The 22,252-nt window shown below is 42.6% G+C and overlaps 1 long non-coding RNA gene across 1 annotated transcript; it reads right to left on the reverse strand.

The window, feature by feature from the left end:
- Positions 1-22,238, reverse strand: LOC123943819. Its single transcript, XR_006818684.1, has 3 exons — positions 22,121-22,238; positions 11,301-11,306; positions 1-12 (listed from the first exon to the last, which is right to left on the reverse strand). It is a non-coding gene; the product is annotated as an uncharacterized LOC123943819 (long non-coding RNA).
- Positions 22,239-22,252: the final 14 nt, after the last annotated feature.

Consider the following 22,252-nt stretch of genomic DNA (forward strand, 5'->3'; position numbering starts at 1 on the left):
GTGTGGAATCTCCTTTTGTTGAGAATTGTTTTCCTGCATTACTGAGGCTTATTAGGAGGCTTGACACATGTGTCTCCTACAGACTCCAAGTACTTAACTTACTTTGAGCCATTGTGGACCTTGACTGTGGGTATTAACTGTGACTAGAATGTAGCCTCTATATCAAAAGAATGCAAATTTGTTGCCACTCTACTACCCTCCTGGTTTTCTATTTTTAAATTTTTAAATTTATTTTTAAATTTCTTTTCAGTGTTCCAGAATTCATTTTTTATGCACCACACCCAGTGCTCCATGCAATACATGCCCTCCACAATACCCACCACCAGGCTCACCCAACCACCCATCTCCCTTCCCTCCCTTCCCTTCCCGGTTGTTTCCCTCATGGTTCATCTCCCCCTCCAAATTCCCCCAATTCCCTTCTTCTCCTCATAACCCCGTGTCTTCCATGTTATTCCTAATGCTCCACAAATAAGCAAAACCATATGATAAATGACTGTGCTTGACTTATTTCACTCAGCATAATCTCTTCCATTCCAGTCCATGTTGATACAAAAGTTGGGTATTCACCCTTTCTTATGGAGGCATAATACTGCGTGTTTGTGTGTGTGTGTGTGTGTGTGTGTGTGTGTGTGTGTGTGTGTGTGTGTGTTGTGTGTTTATTCTATTTAAATCAGAAAATAAGAGCCAATATGCTTTCCTGAAAATGTGATCTCTGTTTTAGATTCTGTCATTTTCTTTGTACAAATTGTATTTAGAACAAATGAGTAGGACTCCAGTGGGAATGCCTCAGGAACTGCACAACCAGGAAGAAGACTGTGTTGCCTCACATGGACCCTCCCAGAAGCTATGTCATGCTTTGGGACAGAGCTGGTGTGAAGACACTTTCTTCCCTTATAAGTGTGAAAATCACAGGGAACACCATGCACTACACACATGCATTAGTCCTCCCATAAACTGGAGTGGAAGCCAGATAGTTGATTCCCTTCTCTGATTTTATCTTGCAATGTTTTTAACTCTGTTAAGCCCATTTATTGGTCACCTTTCTAGGGGGGAAATGGGTAGTTTTAGAGGAGGAGTGTCTATGAGTGTTGGAAAGCACAGTCTCTGTCCTTAGAGGAATGTGCTAAAAGGGTTTCCTCTCCTTCCCCATTTTGTTAACTTCTTCCCAGGATCCACTCGGGAAGGCAACCATGTGTGCTAGGCCTTCATACAGCCTCTGCCTTCTTCCCTCAATGTGCTTTTTATCATCTTCTAGACATCGCCCTAAGCCTTGGTTCAGCTCCAGTAAAATCTTTTTCATAAGTCCTTCCTTGACCACGTGGTCTCCTCAGGTAAGATGATCACTTACTTCTTCGTGGCTCCCAATGTTCCCTGTGTGCATCTCCCTCAGAACACATATACCAACTTGGTACTTGTTCACAAGTAGGTAGAAGCAGAAATGCCCACAATTTTCTTAGTCCTCGAAGACAACAGTTATCTTCGTCACCTCTGCACTGTGTGTCACTGGTGCAGAATTCATTCAGCCATGCTGAATAGTGGTTTTCCTGCAGACTGGTCATTTCTTAAGAGCTCTACTCTTTACATGTACCTGATCCTGTGCGTGGGGACAGAACAGCATCCATATTCTGCCCAGGCTGGTTCTAGGCACCATGTAAAGTAGTAAATCTTTTTGACATTCTTTCCACTAGTTCATGGAGTGAACATGATGAAGAGTCCATTGTAGTCTCAGTAATGATGACAAAAAAAAAAAAAAAAAAAAAAAAAACACGATTTCTAGATCCCGACCATTCTGATGACCCACAAATGAATACAAAATGCAGATCCTTTATTATTTACCCAGAAGTCTAGTGTACAGTTCCATACCTGTTTGTGTAATTCATTAAAGACTATTTATTTGGTTCTAACTGCATAAACTGTAGCCCTGCCTGGTCTCTGTGAATACAGCAATGAACAGAAATAGAAGAACTTGGCTTCATGGGGCTTACATTTGAGGGGGGAAGACAAACCATAATCCAGCAACAATTCTTTCTTTATACACATGGTAAAGATTCTCTGACTGACTATGGTGTGGAGAATAGTTATAAGTGGGATAGGGACATGGGACCTTGGAATCAGGAGGTTGAAGATATGCTTGTTGGCATCCAAGTGAAAACTGATAGGAGCTCAGTCCAGGGTGGCACCAGTGAAGGGGTGGGAATTGGTTGGATTCTGAGTGTGTTTGAATTTGTAACTGGCAAGACTTGCTGACTAATTAGCCATGGAGTGAGAGAAAGAGACAGTTAAGAAGAGCACCCAGCTATCAGCCCCAGAGTTTGAGGTCTCCATCCTTCATTCTGTGAGAAGCCCTTTTCGATCCCAGTCCTCGTATCTCTTATGGATTCCTGGAGGGTTTGTTCATTGTGTCTCATTATCCCTGGCTTTGCTGTTTCTCCTTCTTTCCATATTTTGGTCCCTTCTGTTTGTCTGTCCTGTCTAGCATTCTAGTCCCTACCCTACAAATTGTATTAGCAGTTCTCTGATGTGTCACTATCATTCATGTATTTCCATCTGGATTAATTTTTGTAATATATTTTGCCCACTTTTTTATTTTTGCTTCATTCAGGTAGGAGAATAAATGCAGTCCTTATGTTGAGGGTTCTGGAAATAGTGTCCTTGAGAAGTATCGATGGAGAGGATACTTCTACCCCATTTTTTCCATTCCAAACTACCCCCTACAGACACAACCATGATGAGGTGGACATGTGTGACAGTCCAGATGGTTTACATTACTTCAGAACAAATAGCTTAGATTTGAGACACAATATCCTTTGCCTCCTGCTTCCCAGTGTTCTTATGCTTCTGAGTGGCCATCTATGTCCCCATCGTGGTCTGCCTAGAATTATGTTGTCTCTAAGGCCCACCTCGCATTACCTTCATTTATAGTGCAGCCTCCTCTTCATTCAGAAACTCAGAATAAGACTTTATCTACCAGAAACTGTCAGGGTCTTGTCCCTTGAGGCCATATCTGAGAGGGAGCCTGTCTTGGCACACTCATAGGTCACTCTGAAAGTTTTCTGAGCAATGAAAACGTCCTCTGATAAGAATTTACTGACTTTTCCTGAGAACAATGGCTGTCACTCTATGCTTGGCCATTTTGCAAAGCTTATAGTTCATGAACATATGTAGATTGTTAGGATTTCCATAATTTCTGGGAAGGAACCTCTGTTTTCAATGTTGTTTTTTTTTCTAAGTATTTTTTTTATTTGTTTATTTACAGCATAACAGTGTTCATTGTTTTGGCATCACACCCAGTGCTCCATGCAGTACGTGCCCTCCCTATTACCCACCACCTGGTTCCTCAACCTCCCCCCTCCCGCCCCTTCAAAACCCTCAGGTTGTTTTTCAGCGTCCATAGTCTCTCATGGTTCATCTCCCCTTCCAGTTTCCCTCAACTCTCTCTCCTCTCCATCTCCCCATGTCCTCCATGTTATTTTTTATGCTCCACAAATAAGTGAGATCATATGATACTTGACTCTCTCTGCTTGACTTATTTCACTCAGCATAATCTCTTCCAGTCCCGTCCATGTTGCTACAAAAGTTGGGTATTCATCCTTTCTGATGGAGGCATAATACTCCATTGTGTATATGGACCACATCTTCCTTATCCATTCATCCGTTGAAGGGCATCTTGGTTCTTTCCACAGTTTGGCGACCGTAGCCATTGCTGCAACTTGGTAATGGTTTCCCCTTGTTAATGGGGTTGTGTTCATTAACATCCTTGTAGGATGACTGTGCATTCTTATTGGTTGGTTCTTTTCTCCTTATGTGATGGCTTGTTGCGACCTTTACTGCTGTTTTATTCTATCCAGAGGTTCCCCACAGTGTGTCCCTGCAAAGTGGAGCTTTGCTTGAAAAACAAGTCTCCACGGGAGCTACTCCATTTTTGAATGGATAGGAGACATGGACACCTCATTGCAAAAAAAAAGATAAGATATGACTGACTAATGTGAGACAGGAAAAGTACTGGGGGAGTGTAGAGATTCCTGTTGAAGATGAGATTTCAATTCTTTCTTTTTTAAGTAAAAACTAACAAGGTAAGAGGTACAATGTCATTTTGAAACAATTAATATGATACAGACCTTAAATAAGAATCACTACTTTTAATGATTAGCAGCTCTCCAAAGAATGAACATAGCAGGATTTTATTTTTTTTTAAAGTAGTTGGATGGGGTGGAATTGTTTCTGGTGTCTGATATTACAATAAAGTTCCTTCTCCCCCTAGATATGTAGCTGAGGACCTCAGAAAATTTATTATTTATATACTTTCCACAACGACTATGAACCTGAAGAAGATGCAGAAGAAAAATTTTGGATCAATATGGGGATTTCTCTGCTTTGTTAAGTTCCTACTTTTCAAAGGTGTTTTGACAGCTCAATGTCAATCATGGCAATATAATTGAAACATAATTAAAATTAGGAAGTTTCTGTGAAGATGCTATAAGGACATGTGTAATATGTTTATGTAATAAGTTTAATTCATTTATGGAAAAGCTTGATGTCCATAACTATACTAGGGGGTAACCATGGAGCAGAAATCCAGAGTATCATTTATAGTAATGGATTAAAGAATCAGAATATAATCAAATCCCTGTCCATTAAGGGAGTTGGTGAGTCTAATTTTATGTGGAAATATCAGCCTTTTAGACACAATCTTATTTCTGATCTGTGTCTCTGTGGCAATGAGACAATTCTGCAGTCAAATGCTCTACCACTGAGCTATACCCCCACAATGAGACGGTTCTGGCCAGGGAGACGGGAGGAGTTCTGTTGGGACATTCCTGCTTCTCCAGAAGTTACTTTCAGAAGAAATTCTCCCTTCTCCCAGTCCCTGTTTGGGTCTGCCTGTCATCTTTTGGAAAGCTGCCATTATGTCCCCCCATGATGGGGGTTACCTGGGGTTTGGAAGTGCCATATAATTGACTTTACATCAAGTTACTAGAAGCAGTCTGGCTGTCACTTCCTTAAGATCATCTGCTGTCTCTAGCTCTTTGGAGTCACCAGGTGATGTCAACGTCTGTTAGTTAAATGTTCTGTTGTAGCAAAGTGCAGTGTAGAGGCCAACTGGTTACAACCTTGATTCAGTACTTGGTAGGAAACTCAGAAAGAGAGTCAGAATATTTCCTTCTCGTGTTATATCATCAGCAGTAAAGTCCTGGGGAACATGGGAGGTGGGACATTGCAAGAAACCAGACTTCAGGGGCCCATAGAACAGAGGTAGATGGATTAATCCCATGTCCACCCTCCAGTCATGTGCATATGTTTTACTTCTTGTATGTGCACTTTCGCACGTTGTGAAGTCATTCCTGAAGAAAAGTTTCATTCCCTTCCCTCAGATGAAAGTATTTTTGATTTGTGTGTCCATGTTGGGTGATGCCAGCTTTTATATCCAATGGCTGAGGTTCACACCTGACAGCTGTCATGGTGGGACAATGGCTCATGGTATGGTTCAGAGTCAGATACCACAAGATCATCATATCCACAGTCTCTGGAAAGGATGAGAAAAGATCAGCATTAAAGTAAATTTACACAAACCCTCAGAGATGCATGGACTTTTTGTCCAAAGATACTCCCACTGGCACTGATTGTTAGTGGTCAATGGACTCAAGAGCACATTCCTGATCTCCCTGTGACATGGGTCCTTGTGAGGCCATGAATTTAGGAATATTTCCTCCAATTCTAGTCTCTGCCCTATTGCATTCTGCTGTGCAGACATTTAAAAAGGATTCATGCATCATATCCCTCATAAACTAAAAATGTCAATCTGCCTGTCCATTGTAAGTTTTGATGGATTCTTTTGACTTTCTTCTTTAATTTTATAATTTTTTCAGTGTTTCAAGTCCATTGACTTTCAATTAGTAAATTCAACCTAAGGGAGAGCAATAAATAAATAAATAAATGCTATCCTTCAACCTCTTTCAAGGATTTACAGGGAATTTTTTTAAAAAGATTTTATTTATTTATTTGAGAGAGAGAGAATGAGAGAGAGCTTGAGAGGGGAGAAGGTCAGAGGAAGAAGCAGACTCCGCATGGAGCTTGGATCCTGATGTGGGATTCCATCCCGGACTCGAGGATCATGACCTGAGCTGAAAGCAGTCGTCCAACCAACTGAGCCACCCAGGCACCACTACAGGGACTTTTGATAACAAACGCGGTAGGGAAATTCAATTCCAATTCAATTTCAGGTTGCAAATATGATCTATGTCTGTTTTGGTTTTCTCAGCTCAGTCCCTTTGACCTTGCTGGATGAATACAGGACTTCTGCTCTGTCTCCACACCCTGCAATTTCCATCCATGAGTGGATCTCGTGCATATGGAAGAATGCAAACTGCCCATGCCATCCACAGAGAGAGCACCTGTGTTCACTGCTCAGAGACATGGAGTGGTGCTAGTAATATTTCTGCAATTCTTGTCCTTGGGGAGCACCCCTCACTACTTGCTCATAGCCCTGGGCTCTGCATCCAGGAGATGCATTCTTTCTAAGTCTCCTAGTGAGTGAGGTTATGTAGGTGGACAACATACGTCAACCATTACTTCAAAGTAATGCAACAGTTGCATAATATTTAATGGAATTGCACATTGTTAACCATTGAGAACAAACTGAGGGTTAATGGGGGGGAAGGTCAGCAGGTGTTGGTCTAAATGGGTATTGACGAGGGCACTTGTGTTGAGCACTGGTTGTTATATATAAGTGATGAATCAATAAATTCTATTCCTGAGCTTACATTACACTATATATTCATTAAAATTTAAATTAAAAAAATTAAAAAAAAAAAAAAAGAAAGAAAATGTGTGATGGAGTAGTTAGGATGGCGGAGTAGAAGGGGTACCTAGTTTGGAATTCTGGAACACAGCTAGGTAGTCATCAAGTCATTTAGAGCATTTAAGAAGACAATTAGAGGTCTGAGAGAACAAAAACTGCAAGTCTTCAAATGGAAAATCGATCTCCTTTTGTTATGTAGGAGGTGCAGAGAGTTGTCTTGGGACAAATAGAGTTGTGGGGGTGACATCAGGGATGAAGCACAAAATCTGAACTTTTAGAAGTGTGCTACTGTGGGGATGTGGCCGGCATAAAGGTGCTGAAGTGGCAAAGTGGTGAAAAATTCCAGGGTCTGAGGTCTGCTGAGTCACAGGAAGGATGTGTGACACCATTGTGATGCACAGATTCACAGGTAAAGAGCCTGGAACCCGGTTGAACAGTGTGTCTAAGTGTGGGCTTTCTGCTCTGATTTGCCATAAACAATGAACCACAATCTGGTCATGTAATCTCTTTCCTGAGACCTGTGGGCAAGTGGAAAAAGGTATGAGACTCTCCCCTGGAAGAATAGCATGGGACCACACCATACGAGTCCCTAAAAGTTTTGATACTCAATCATGCGCCTGAGGTACAGCAGCTGAGACACAGGTAGGGTGAACATGGGTTTCAGCTGGAAACACTGGAGAGAAAGGGGTTGAATGCTTTTCTGTGAGGGCTCACTGAAGAGTGGGATGTATGTGAAATTTGAATCCCTGCCTACAGAGCAGATGCCATATTCAACCTACCCATCAGTGCCATCAGGAAGCAAAACAGTGGCACCTAGTGGAGGGCTTACATGCTTACACCAAGCCCTGTCCCCTGCTCCCAAGATGTGCATTTCCACTAGGGCAAAACCCTGAGAATAACCACAACAGACACCTTCCCAAGAAGATCCACAGAACAATTCCATCCTAGCAAGTACAATGATCATAGAGTGTGGCACACTTTCAGTTCCCGGGGAAGTAGGCTTAGCTTTCTTTTTTCTTTTTTTTATTCTGAAGATTTTATTTTTATTTTTGATATATTTTCTGATTCATCTTTCTTTACTTTTAATATTTCTTTCTCCTTATATTTTCTTTTTAAGTTTAGTTTTTATAAATACACATATTTAATTTTTCTATTTTTCATTTCATAATTTATATTTTATTTATTGTGATCTATATTCTATTTAAGAAGCATTTACTATGATGAATCCTCAATTTATATGTCTTAATTATTTCCCTTATCTTATCTTATTTTCTGGAAAAAATGAAAGGATGAACAGACTCTTCTACAAAGAAGACATTCAAATGGCTAACAGACACATGAAAAATGTCCATCATGACCCTGCAATTGCCCTGCCTGGGTATTTACCCCAAAGATACAGATGTAGTGAAAAGAAGGTCCATCTGTACCCCAATGTTTATTGCAGCAATGGCTACGGTCGCCAAACTGTGGAAAGAACCAAGATGCCCTTCAACGGATGAATGGATAAGGAAGATGTGGTCCATATACACAATGGAGTATTATGCCTCCAGCAGAAAGGATGAATACCCAACTTTTGTAACAACACGGACGGGACTGGAAGAGATTATGCTGAGCAAAATAGGTCAAGCAGAGAGAGTCAAGTATCATATGGTTTCACTTATTTGTGGAGCATAACAAATAACATAGAGGACATGGGGAGATGGAGAGGAGAAGGGAGTTGAGGGAAATTGGAAGGGGAGATGAACCATGAGAGATTATGGACTCTGAAAAACAACCTGAGGGTTTTGAAGGGGCGGGGGTGGGAGGTTGGGGAACCAGGTGGAGGGTAATAGGGAGGGCACGTATTGCATGGAGCCCTGGGTGTGGTGCAAAAACAATGAGTACTGTTACGCTGAAAATAAATAAATTTTTAAAAAAAGAAGTGGAGCCTGAAGACAGGACTGAATTGTTACCATCTCATGATAAAACTTGGATGGATGAGGCATTGTTTCTTAGAGAATGAGTGGAGAAAGTGGTTCCTTGAGACGGAATCTGCTCCTGGAAAAGATGTCATGAAGATTTTTGAAATGACAACAAATGAGTTAGAACATCACACACACACACACACACACACAGTTGATAGGGCAACGGCAGGGTCTGAGAGGATTGTGTTCAATTTGGAAAGAAGTCCTGGTGTGGGGAAAAGGCTATCAAACAACATCACATGCTACAGAAGAAGCATTTCTGAAAGGAAGAGGCAATCAATGTGGCAAACGCCATTTCTGTCTTACATTAAGGAACTGCCACAGTCACCCCAGCCTTCAGCAGTCACCACCCTGATGGGTCAGCAGTCATCCTCATGGAGGCAGGACCTTCCAACAGCAAAAAGATGATGATTCACTGAAAGCATTTTTTAGCAATAAAATATCTTTAAATTAAGGGAAAAAATGTCCATCATTATTAACCGTCAGGGATATTCAAATCAAAACCACATTGAGATACCACCTGTCACCAGTTAGAATGGCCAAAATTGACAAGACAGGAAACAATGTGTGTTGGAGAGGATTTGGAGAAAAGGAAACCCTCTTAGACTGTTGGTGGGAATGCAAGTTGGTGTAACCACTTTGGAGAGCAGTGTGGAGATTCCTCAAGAAATTAAGAATAGAGCGTACCAATGACCCTGCAATTGCACTGCTGGTTATTTACCCCAAAGATACAGATGTAGTGAAAAGAAGGGCCATTTGTACCCCAATGTTTATTGCAGCAATGGCCACTGTCCCCAATCTGTGGAAAGAACCAAGATGCTCTACAACATACAAAGGATAAGGGAGATATATGAAGTATTATGCCTCCATCAGAAAGGATGAATACTCAACTTTTGTATCAACACGGACGGAACTGGAGGAGTTATGCTGAGTGAAATAATACAAGCAGAGAGAATCAATTATCATATAGTTTCACTTATTTGTGGAGCATAAGGAATAACACAGAGGACATGGGGAAATGGAGAGGAGAATTGAGTTGTGGGAAATTGGGGGGGGGAGACAAATCATGAGAGAATGTGGACTCTGAAAAACAAACTGAGGGTTTTGCAGAGGAGGCGGATGGGAGGTTGGGTTAAGCTGATGGTGGGTATTATGGAGGGCACGTATTTCATGGAACACTGGATGTGGTGCATAAACAATGAACTCTGGAACACTGAAAAGAAATTTAAAAAATAAATAAAATTTTAAATGCTTTAATAATCTCAAGAAAAGACACTAAATCGGAGATTTTATTGTGGGTCAATTGAAAATTTGTGACAGCTCTGCCAAGTCAAAGGCAAAGAATTAGTCTTTTTAATAAGGCTTTCCATTTGTATAGTAGAAGATGAAGGAATGAGCCTTATAGTTGTAAGTAATGAATCAATGGGCTATAAAGACTGATGACTAATTCCTGCAAGAACTATAAAAATTAGTGAAAGAGAAAATAAGTGACCAATAGGTATAAGGAATAAACAGAGTCCCTGGACAATGGGAATGGAAATATCTAGAACATGATGTTAATAAAACTATTAGAAGTAGGAAGAGGGCTTACCCAAGATCTCAGGTGAAATTTCTCCATCCCCACGGTCATCAGCTGGTTCTGAATATCTTGTATTTGCTCTGTGCACACAGTGACAAGAAGCTTCCAGTAAGTCCATGAGAATGATCAGATTGAGGTGCTGGATGGGAGAAGCCTTCCATCATAACTAACTGATCCTTCAGTTGCAGATATAATTTCCATGTATGTGTCCTTTACCATCCCCATGTGAAACCTAACATGTTATGGGGCGAGGATGTAGAAACTTTGAGAAGGGTGCGTCAGGAGGGTAAGGCCTCATATTGAAAATCATGCCCCCCCTAACAGAAAAAAAAACCCACACAACAGACACAGGAGGGGTTTAAAACTGAGGGGCTACAGATTACAGATATCTCTGAGGACAATAAAGGGACACTCAGAGACAACAGTGATACCAGGTAGAGGACAAGGACCCTACAACACTTTCCAGACCAAATCCTGGATCCACCATCATGGGCCTCACACATTTTTCACTGTGTCCTTGTGGTCTTGTCCAGTTCCTCTCTCTATTTTTCACTGGATTTTCCAGGAACATCTATGAGGCTTCTGGCACAATCACAGGAGAAAGTGTTGCTTGAGGTAAAAGGGGAAGATGTCAGGAGAGGGAATGACCAGCAGCACGCAGCCCCATGAATGGAAAGAATGAAAGCTGTCTGGTGAAGAGTGATTGTGTGGAATCTGGGGAAGCTCTTTGAGCACTGACCCCACTCACCTGTTGCTCTACTTCCCTGCCCACTAGGAGATGTGGAGCAGCATCAGCTGAGTCAGCTACTTGGCGCTGCTTTTCCTCCACCCGAGTTCTCAGGATTATCTCTCCCACAGGCATGGGGTCACCAGGGCTCCCAGTTACAGGTACAAGATTACAGGTACAAGATAGTCAGGGGATGACTTCTCATGCCTGTCCTCAGTCCCAGAACCAGACTCACACCTGCTGGTGTCCACACTGTCCAGCAGGAGCAAGCATATTCCACAGTACATTCACTAACCAAACCTCTTGTTTGGTAGCCATGAACCAAGTATCCAGCCAGGTCTGAAGGACACACACCACTGATCCTCCAGTGTGGTGTGTGCAGCCCAACTGTACAAGCCCAATGTATAGGCTGGAGGATGGGATACTCTTGCAGTCACCACAATCCTCCCGATACCCAGAAGCACAGCTGTCCCTGAAGAAGAATCACGAAGACTTTCTACATACAACATCAAGCACTTGTGATGAGACAGTTTATCCAAACCAGAAGCAAATGTGTCTCCTAAACTGTGGCTTCTTATGTGAATTACCAGCTGTTCTAGAAATGTTATCCAGACAGGGCAGCTCTTCATGGAGCCCATCTGCACAGATGAGAAGTTGACTGAATTCTGGGAGGAACATCCCTATCTCAGAGATTCTTCACTGTCACTCAAGCAGGGGACCCTGACCCAACAAGATAGCATTCCAGATCACCTGTCCCTGCATCAGCACCTGCCTTTGTTTTGGAAAGACTGTCCTGTCCAGTGACCTCCAGAGTCCTGTCCTTAGTATCCTGGCTGTGCCCACTGGGAACAGGGAGCTCCTCAGGCTTCAGATCTACTGGGGCCTTCTCCAGATGCCTAGGGCTCAGTGATGGCAGCAATGACAGGGCGGGTCAACCCAGCAATGACACTCTGAGGATCAAACATGGACTTTCCTGTCCACAACATCTTCAGGGTCCCAGGTGCTGGAAGAACACACACAAAAAAACAATAAAAACAAACGAACAAACAAACAAAAAAACACACGACGTGCATGCACTTCCCAGTCTCTGCTTGAATTATTTGCTTTTGTTTTGTCGTCATGAATGAAGACATACACCTGGTCCCAGCATCAGTGCGGAGGGCACTGTCCATGTGCTGAGTACAAGGAAAAGGGAAATTTGGATCCCTACTGCTGATATCAGCTACAGCATTGGTGCATGTTATTGGATAGTCGGTGTGGAGTGGACTGTGAGCTACATGCATGTGCCTGAGCACATACGTTCAGACGTAACTTTCAATCTCAGGAACCTAAAGGAGATAAGAGGCCCCACCCTGATATCCCCCAGAGTTTATGGACTCCCAAAGAGTACGGACTGTGTCAATGCAACTGGGGGATCCAGGGAAGGGGCTCCCGGGTGGGTTCTGAGATCTCTTGCTTGGGGTCTCCCTGTAGAGTGTGCAGGTCTAGTAAGGCCATCTCACTATTATGGGAGATGCTATCAGAGTACATGGTGTCACTGGAAGAGCTCCCTGAAGGCACAGCACACACAGTGTAGGGGCAGAAATTTTACCATATTTCCTTCTAGGATATTTAGCTGTTTTAAAAATTAAATTGATATAAGAAAACCAGTAGAAAAATGAATTTAATTTTGCATTTATTTTATTTTTATTGTTATTTTTATTTTTTATTATTTTTTCATTCAAAAGCAGACTTGTTTTTTTTTAAATTTTATTTATTTTTTAAATTTCTTTTCAGTTTTTCATTATGTTATTTTAGTCACCATGTGGTCCATAATTAGTTTTGACGCAGTGTTCCAACACTCATTGTTTACATATAACACCCAGGGTTCCATGCAATACATGACCTCCTTCATGCTCTTCATCAGACTGAGCCATTCCCTTAACCCCCTCCCCTATAAAACCCTCAGATTGTTTCCCAAAGTCCACAGGTCTCATGGTTCATCTCCCTTTCCAATTCGTGCCTCCTTCACTTGTCCATCCCTTCTCCTAATGTCCACAATGACTTTCATGATGTTCCACAAGTCAGTTAAACCATACAATAATTGACTTTCTCTTCTTGACTTATTTCACACAGTATAATCTCCTTCAGTCCCGTCCACATTGACACAAAAGTTGGGTATTCATCCTTTCTGATGGTTGAGTAATACCCCATTGTATACATGGACCACATCTTCTTTATCCATACATCTCGTCTCTTTTCACAGTTTGGCTCCTGTGGACATTGCTGTTATGAACACTGGGGTGCATATGCCCCTTCTTTTTACTACATCTGTATCTTTGGTGTAAATACCTAGCAGTGCAATAAGAGTCCATAAAAATGTAAGACACAAAGATGTGAACAAAGCAGAAAACTCTTAAACCTTTGAAAAGATCAGCAGTAAATTTGTGAAGAATGATAATAAAAAGCAGCCTGGGTTTGTGGAAATAAATTTTTAAAGAAATCAGGGTTGTTTGTAAAGCATCCGGGGTCTTAAATTGCTAATTCTGGTGCTAAGGACATCTCTCTCTTTCTGGTACAGAGAGAGAGCCTTTCCCAGTGGACACTCATCTTCAGGTTTCAGGGTGATGGGGACCTGACAGGGTGCATGGGCTATATCTCAAGTACCTTAAATTCCAGAGGCACATGTGGGGTGACATATTCTGCTTCCCTTTGCCATGTAATGCTGGAGTAGAGACACTGCACTAAATATTCCATGAGCCCAGACAGTGTTCTCCCTGCAGTTCAGGGTCTGGACTGCATGGGGTGCTCATGACCACCCAGCACAGGGATGCTGACCCAGGAACGGGTACCCAGGGCTCTGGGGACATCTTTGTTCTCAGAATTCAGGGTTTCCTTTTGCAGAAAGCAATGTAACATATAACTAGGACAGGGAAAGCTAAAGGGTGTGTAGATATCCTGTTCTATCGGTAGTATTTACCAAACTCAAGGCAATGGGAAGCATCTTTGAAGAGGATGATATTCTAGGACTTTTAGATGTTTTAATTGTAAAGAGATGGAGGAACGAATGCACTTATAAGCTCATGGATGCAGCACTTTGGAGACACACTATCCACGAGTAAGTTATTCAGATAGTAGAGCCAAGAACAAGTTCAGGTTGTCTCTCTGTCATTCCTAGGTGGGGTTGCATGAGGAGCACTTCCTGGGATTTTTTTTTTCCTTCAGTGGAGAAGCTCTGTCTAAACATGGTTCAGGGAGCTGCAGGGTACACATGTCCTCAAGCAAGGATTAGGACATGGGTCCTCACCGTGTGACTGAGCTCAGTCCCTGTGATGTCTATCTGCTTCTTCTTTTGATGGGTCTGGTCTTGAGTATGAAATACTATTCCTTATGAATATGCAAATAGTCCAAGCTGCATCATGTTAAGTATGGGAATATCTGTGCACTGAGAGCATCACCCCACAACTGCACCCTCCACTACAGAATCCTCTGAGAGAACAGCCGGTCACCATGACCTGGAGCTGGAGAATCCTCTTCTTGGTGACACTTGCTTCAGGTAAGTGACTCCCAGTCTCTGGGCTGAGAAGGAGAAAAAGGCCAATCAAAGTTTAATTCATCCCCACCTGCTGTCGCTCCACATGTGTGTACTCCTAGGTGCATCTGTTACAGTCTGAGGCTGAGGTGAGGAATCCTGGATCATCCGTGAAGGTCTCCTGCAAGGCATCTGGGTACACATTCACTGAATACTACATGCACTGGGTACTACAGGCCCCAGAACGAGGGCTTGAGTGGATGGGACGAATTGACCCTGAAGATGGTGCCATAAAATTTCACAGAAATTCCAGGCTAGAGTCACGCTTATGGCAGACACATCCACAAGCACGGCCTACATTGAACTTAGCAGTCTGAGGTCTGAGGACATGGCTGTTTATTACTGGGCAAGACACAGTGTGAGAACCCACATCCTGCATGTGTCAGAAACAATGAGAAAGGATGGCATTGTTGGTGGGTTGAGGAGGAAAGGGACAAAATACGCCTGACTTCCTCGTACAAATGAGTCAGAAGTTTGGGACAAAAATACTGCTTTCATGTGCACACCAATCTCTGTAGAAAGATTTGAAGAGTCCAGAAATGGTGTGGAAAGATAACGGTTAAATAATTTGCATCTAGATTTTTTCTTTATTTGATTTTTTGGAGGAATATTTGCAACCTCTATGTGGATGTAGGGAATGTCTGTTGAGGCATCATTTGGGAAGATTGGGAGGAGTCAGACTGCAGATTTCAGGACTGTAGCTCAGTCCCTAACAAGTTCTGAAATTCTTCCTCTATTTTTGAAATATGAGCATGTGCTTGGTGAAAAGAAATGATATGAAATGGTGGGATTTCTATGGATAAATGTCTATGACCCAACTCAGATTGAGCATCACATACATTACATTCTGGTAGGAGACTCATGAACTCATGGTCACAAGTCCTGGTCTGACAGATGTGCCAAGTTCAGGTTCACTCTACAGTGACAGCTTGCAGTCACCCTTTCAGAGCTGAGTTCCTGCAGAGGCTCCTCCCCATGGACTGCTGCCTGAAAGTGTCCCTGTCCCTGGGGAAGTTCCACAGAACAGGGGCCCAGGAGCAGAAATTCGTAAGATTCACTACCTGCCCTGCAGAATTTCCTGTGGTCACTGGATCCTGGTACCACACACAGGGTTCAGGTCTACACATGTTCGATGTTCTACTGCCTGAAGGTCTACAAGAAATCAAATCCACTAGGCTACACTCAGTGCTGGGAGGACTACACCCCTGTAGGAGCTCTGGGGTTGAGTCTATTCCTCTGGATTTCTAGCGCTTCACCCCTTGCATTTTCAGAATCATGACTCCTTTCTCCAACCTACCAGCAAGAAGAACATTGATGATCTCTGGTCACATGATTCAATTCCTCTACTGGAGCCTAACCTCCCTCTGTTGCCTCTCATAAGAAATTTTTTTTCCATTTTATTTATTTTTTCAGCATAACAGTATTCATTCTTTTTGCACAACACCCAGTGCTCCATGCAAAACGTGCCCTCCCCATTACCCACCACCTGTTCCCCCAACCTCCCACCCCTGACCCTTCAAAACCCTCAGGTTGCCCCAACCTCCCACCCCTGACCCTTCAAAGCCCTCAGGTTGTTTTTCAGAGTCCATAGTCTCTTATGGTTCGCCTCCCCTCCCCAATGTCCATAGGCCTCTCCCCCTCTCCCAATCCCACCTCCCCCTAGCAACCCCCAGTTTGTTTTGTGAGATTAAGAGTCATTTATGGTTTGTCTCCCTCCCAATCCCATCTTGTTTCATTTATTCTTCTCCTATCCCCCTACCCCCCCATGTTGCTTCTCCATGTCCTCATATCAGGGAGATCATATGATAGTTGCCTTTCTCCGATTGACTTATTTCACTAAGCATGATACACTCTAGTTCCATCCACGTCGTCGCAAATGGCAAGATTTCATTTCTTTTGATGGCTGCATAGTATTCCATTGTGTATATATACCACATCTTCTTTATCCATTCATCTGTTGATGGACATCTAGGTTCTTTCCATAGTCTGGCTATTGTAGACATTGCTGCTATAAACATTCGGGTACACGTGCCCCTTCGGATCACTATGTTTGTATCTTTAGGGTAAATACTCAGTAGTGCAATTGCTGGGTCATAGGGTAGTTCTATTTTCAACATTTTGAGGAACCTCCATGCTGCTTTCCAGAGTGGTTGCACCAGCTTGCATTCCCACCAACAGTGGAGGAGGGTTCCCCTTTCTCCACATCCTCTCCAGCATCTGTCATTTCCTGACTTGTTAATTTTAGCCATTCTGACTGGTGTGAGGTGATATCTCATTGTGGTTTTGATTTGTATTTGCCTGATGCTGAGTGATCTCTAGCACTTTTTCATGTGTCCATCTGGATGTCTTCTTTGCAGAAATGTCTGTTCATGTCCTCTGCCCATTTCTTGATTGGATTATTTGTTCTTTGGGTGTTCAGTTCTATAAGTTCTTTATAGATTTTGGATACTAGCCTTTTATCTGATATGTCATTTGCAAATATCTTCTCCCATTCTGTAAATTGTCTTTTGGTTTTGTTAACTGTTTCCTTTGCTGTGCAAAAGCTTTTGATCTTGATGAAATCCCAATAGTTCATTTTTGCCCTTGCTTCCCTTGCCTTTGCCGTTTTTCCTAGGAAGATGTTGCTACGGCTGAAGTCGAAGAGGTTGCTGCCTGCATTCTCCTCAAGGATTTTGATGGATTCCTTTCTCACATTGAGGTCCTTCATCCATTTGGAGTCTATTTTCGTGTGTGGTGTAAGGAAGTGGTCCAATTTCATTTTTCTGCATGTGGCTGTCCAATTTTCCCAGCACCATTTGCCTCTCATAAGAAAATTTGACATGACAATAGGAACCACCCAGATTCTCCAGAAAAGAAGTTCTGCTATTTTACTTAAGTATCACTGACACACAGTGTTACATGTTTCTGCTGGATGACACAGTTGCTGTATCTCTGATTTCTACCTCATTGATCTCTGCTCTAATCTTGATTATTTCCCTTCTTGTGTGTGGAGTTGGTTTGATTTGTTGTTGATTCTCCAGTTCTTTAAGGTGTAGAGATAGCTGATGTTTTCTGGATTTTTCAATTTTTTTGAGGGAGACCTGGATGGCTATGTATTTCCCCCTTAGGAAGGCCTTTGCTGTATCCCATATGTATTGGACCAAAGTGTCTTCACTCTCATTGTTTTCCATGAATTGTTAAAGTTCTTCTTTGATCTCCTGGTTGATCCAAGCATTCTTAAGCAAGATGGTCTTTAGATTCCAGGTGTTTGAGTTCCTTCCTAACTTTTCCTTGTGATTGAGCTCCAGTTTCAAGACATTGTGATCTGAGAATATACAGGGAATTATCTCCGGCTTTTGGTATCAGTTGAGCCTTGATTTGTGACCCAGTATGTGGTCTATTCTGGGGAAGTTTCCATGTGCACTTAAGAAGAATGAGTATTCTGTTGTTTTAGGGTGGAATGTTCTGTATATTTCTATGAGGTTCATCTGGTCCAATGTTTCATTCAATGCTCTTGTTTCTTTATTGAGTTTCTGCTTTGATGATCTGTCTATTAATGAGAGAGGCATGTTAAGATCTACTATGACTCTTTATCTTGATTAATAGTTTTCTTATGTAATTCCCTGCTCCCATATTGTGGGCATAGATATTTACAATTGTTAGATCATCTTGGTGGATAGTCCCTTTAAGAATGATGTAATGTCATTCTTTATCTCCGACTACAGTCTTTACTTTAAAATCTAATTTATCTGATATGAGAATTGCTATCCCCGCCTACTTTTGATGCCCATTGGTGTGAAAGATGCTTCTCCATCCCTTCACTTTCAGTCTGGGTGTATCCTTAGGTTCAAAATAGGTCTCTTGTAGACAACATATGGATGGGTCCTGTCGTTTTATTTAATCTGCAACCCTGTGTTGTTTTATGGGCGCATTTAGGCCATTCACATTGAGAGTGATTATTGAGAGATAGGTTTGTATTGCTTTGTGTTACCTTTGAAGTCTTTCTGTCTGTAGATTGTCACTATATTTCTGTTCAATGATATTCTTGGGATTTTTTCTCTTTTATAAAACCCCCTTTAATATTTCCTGCAGTGCCAGCTTGGTGGTTGCATAGTCTTTTACGCCTTGCCAGTCTTGGAAACTCTTTATCTCTCCATCCATTTTGAATGTCAGTCTCTCTGGATAAAGTATTCTTGGCTGCATGGTCTTCTCATTTAGTGCCCTGAATATATTTTGCCAGCCCTTCCTGGATTGCCAGGTCTCTGTGGACAGGTCTGATGTTATTCTAATGAGTTTTCCTCTGTAGGTAAGGAGCTTCTTTTTCCTAGATGCTTTCAAGAGGGTCTGCCTACAGTTATAATTCTTCATTCTTACTATCAAGTGTCTCGAGGACTTTGAGAATCTATAATCTTGGGGGGGAACCTTTCTGCCTCTAGAACATGAACGCTGGTTCCATTCATGAGATTGGGAAAATTTTCATAGACAACTTGTACCACTATATCTTCTAGACTTCTTTCTTTCTCCTCCCCTTCAGGGATCCAATAATTCTGACGTTGGAACATTTCATGGCATTTATTTTCCTGATTCTGTTTTTGTGGCTTCTGAGCTCTTTGTTCCAGGCTTCCTCCTGATGGCTTCTCTCTATCTGTTTGTCCTCCATATCACTAATTTTATCTTCTGTCTAAGTTATCCTAGTTTTTAGAGAGTTTAGATTAGATTGGAACTCATTGAGAGCATTTTGAACATCATCCCTGGTCGCTTTCAGTTCTGCCCTAATCAATTCAATTTGGTCATCCATGGCTTTCTCCAACCTAGCTATTGCCTGGATCATTGTTAGGCAGAATTCCCTTTCAGCCATATTGTCTATGTCGATAGCCATTAGCTCTGTTATAGAAGGCCCATCCTCTGCATTTTTCTTCTGTTAGGCATTCTTCCTCCTAGTCATTTTGGTGAGAGATGACTGACCGGATGTATCTGGATGTATCGACCGTGGTCAGTTCAAGGTGCACCCTGGAACACTTTTGTGCACTCAGGATTCCCCACCCAAAGGAGAGAAAAAACAAAAGAAAAAGAAAAAAAAGGAAAGAGAGAGAGAGAGAGGAAAAAAAGGTAAGATAAAAGAGAAAGCTCAACCCTAATGGGCCCAAGGTAAGATTTATGATGTATACAAACAAAAACAGACAAACAAAAACACTGATAAAAGTATATGACAAGAGGGAAATATATATATATATATAAAAGCAAAAAAAAAAAAAGGAATAGGCTCATCAAAAAGAGCCCCAAGTATAAGATTTATATATATCAGGACAAACACAAATACAGAGAAACACTGGCAGAAGAAAAAGGTGGTAGAGTGGTTATAAATTCTCAATGTGCGTGAGGAAGGTTATTTTGGTTCTTCCTGGGTATATCTTCATATCTTTGTTAAAGGACTCAGCTTTCCTAAGATAAAGTGGAATTAAAAATTGGTTTACCTATAGTGGTAGCATTGACTGGGGAAAGGGGATTACCTTGAAGTTTAACTCTATATGAATATTACAAAATAAAAATAAAAGAAGAATAAACTAGGCAGAACCAAACTAAATTTTTTTAAAAAGTTAAAAAAATAGAAAAGCAAAAGAAAAACACGGTGCATGTATCAAATATTTCAGGTTAGAAGGTTATTATGGAATTTGATGTACTGGACATCTCACTTTGATGATAAATAGGTTAAAAATTATCTATATAAAGTGAACCAGAATAGTGGGAACGAGTTAAAAATAAAATTTGTATCTATGAAGTAGTGGTGGTTGTTCTCTTGTCGTCTTTTTTTTTTTTTCTTTCCCAGTTGGTCTTCTGGGGGAGGGGCCTGCCACATGGGTTTTCAGTCAATGATGTTCCCTGAGTTAAGTCCTCCCGCCCCCCTGAAGGTGGTGGGCTCTGAGGAAACCGGTTTTTTCAGGCTTTTGTTCTCTGGAGGTTTTCATGTTCTTCTGTTTTCTCTCATCTTGACAGCTTTTGATGGTTTTTGGAGGTTTAGAGGAAAGCAAACTGCACACCTCCCTCTCAGAAAGAAGCCTCAGCCTGATCCCCTTTGGGTGTTGGAGAGTGCATAAATTCCCCCTTGGCCACTGTCAGAGTGGGTTCTGTGTCACGGTCCCTGGGGATGCAGGATCTTCTGCTTGTATCCAAAAGCATGACAGTGGCGGCTGGCTGGGCAGCTCCAGACCGCCAGAGAAGTTCTAAGCAGTGATCACACACTGGGATTTTCCCACTGGCCTGGGTTGGGAGTGCCTGGTCTTTCTGGGTCCAAGAGCTCCCTGCTGGCGCCTGTGTGCGCTCTCCCAGGGGAGGGTGTGGGGCATTCCCTTCTCAGTCTCTGATGGCATGGCACGGGTCTAAGAGCAAGCACTGGGCTGGTGCCAGCATACACCTCTTTCAAGGGAGGGTGTGGGGTGCATGCATCTCGTGCTCTGATGGCAGGGTCTGGCATTCTGCCATTTGGTGTGACTCCCAGCCCCTCATGATAGCTGAACCCCATGCGTTCTCAGGCGCGCTGGTGGCTCAGGGACCAAGACCTGGTTTCTCTGCTGCACTCTCTCTGGATCAGCACCAGGGGAGGCTTTCCTGGGTCCAGGGACTTAAGCCCCTGTCCCTAGCCACCCTAATTCCCACAATTTCCCCCTGCAATTCTTTGTGCTTTTTGAGTGCTTTCAACCAGACCCCAAGTTAATATTGGTCCCCAGTTGCAGGGCACTCTCGTATTCGGGTATTACTTTCCAATTGGTCGCCTCTGGTGGCTCCCTCCCACTTTTGTTCATCTTCCGATATCAGTCAGATGTTCCCACTCCGCTTTACCTGCCCACTGGCATCTTCTGCCCCCATAGAGATCCAGACGTGTGTACTTCTGCTCTCAGGCTGATTTCATGGGTAATCGGAGTTCTTTGGTAGGTAATCAGCTCACTTTAGGGTACAGGTTGAAAAGGCGTCTCCTCCTACTTCCCTGCTATCTTGTCTCCCTTGCTTTCGATTGTTGATGCCTCTGTGGTCTCCTGTCCAGCATGCAATTTATGCTGCTTCTAGGGAGTTTGCATGTTGAGCAGGGTGGACCTGTGATGCACAGTGAGAGCAACTGGGAGTCCTGTAAAGGCTCACCTGATGAGCACCAGGATATTTGTGTTTCTTTGGTATTTGGGGACAGCAATGAACACAGTGAGTGACTCTGTATGTTGTGCATTTTAGTATAATTGTTTTCCCATTAGAACAAATTTTCAAAGTCAGAGAATGAAGAGGTAAGCACAGAATCATGTGTGCAGAGAAGGTCCCTGAGGGAAAGTGTTCTCTGGAGAGGAATCCCTAGATCCTGTCAAGAAACCTGCCCATTATCTTCATCTGCATCTGCTCCTGGGGCTGAAGGACAGAATTGGTGAGTGGTGTGCACCCCCTGGTGGTCCAGATCCTGTCCTACAGTGAGGTTTGTGTCTGGGCTCACACTGATGTCCCCTCACTGTGTCCTTCGCACAGTAATACAGGGCCATGTCCTCGGCTCTCAGGCTGTTCATCTGCAGATACAGCATATTCTTGCCGTTGCCTCTGGAGATGGTGAATCGGCCCTTCACAGAGTCTGCATAGTATGTGCTTCCACCACGGCTAA

This window comes from Meles meles, chromosome 6 (assembly GCF_922984935.1).
Source record: "Meles meles chromosome 6, mMelMel3.1 paternal haplotype, whole genome shotgun sequence".
NCBI lineage: Eukaryota > Metazoa > Chordata > Mammalia > Carnivora > Mustelidae > Meles > Meles meles.